This window comes from Cebus imitator, unplaced genomic scaffold (genome assembly GCF_001604975.1).
Source record: "Cebus imitator isolate Cc_AM_T3 unplaced genomic scaffold, Cebus_imitator-1.0 Scaffold11, whole genome shotgun sequence".
NCBI classification, from domain to species: Eukaryota; Metazoa; Chordata; class Mammalia; order Primates; family Cebidae; genus Cebus; species Cebus imitator.
Genome location: NW_016107326.1, coordinates 4,643,708 through 4,644,111, shown reverse-complemented (window position 1 = coordinate 4,644,111; position 404 = coordinate 4,643,708).

Here is a 404-nt window from a genome sequence, read left to right as displayed (position 1 = left end):
AGTAGAACAAAACCACAAGCCTGACTAGAGCCACGCAGATTCCAGAGACTTATACATGGGCATTCATACTTAATGCTGAAGGAAACAGCATTTAAGCAAAGAAATAGCCCATTGAAAGTGATCTTATTTTCTGCAGATCTCTGCCTATGTGTTTGTCTTAGCAGAGAGACTTTCCCTGATCACCTTATATTATAGTACCCTTCTGCCACTCTCTATCCCCTTTCCCTGCTTTAATTTTTTGGTAAGACTTATCGCCACCTGATATATTAAATATTTATTCGTTCATTTGTTTATTGTTATTTTTTTATTTTTTATTTTTTGAGACGGAGTTTCGCTCTTGTTACCCAGGCTGGAGTGCAATGGTGTGATCTCGGCTCACCGCAACCTCCGCCTCCTGGGTTCAG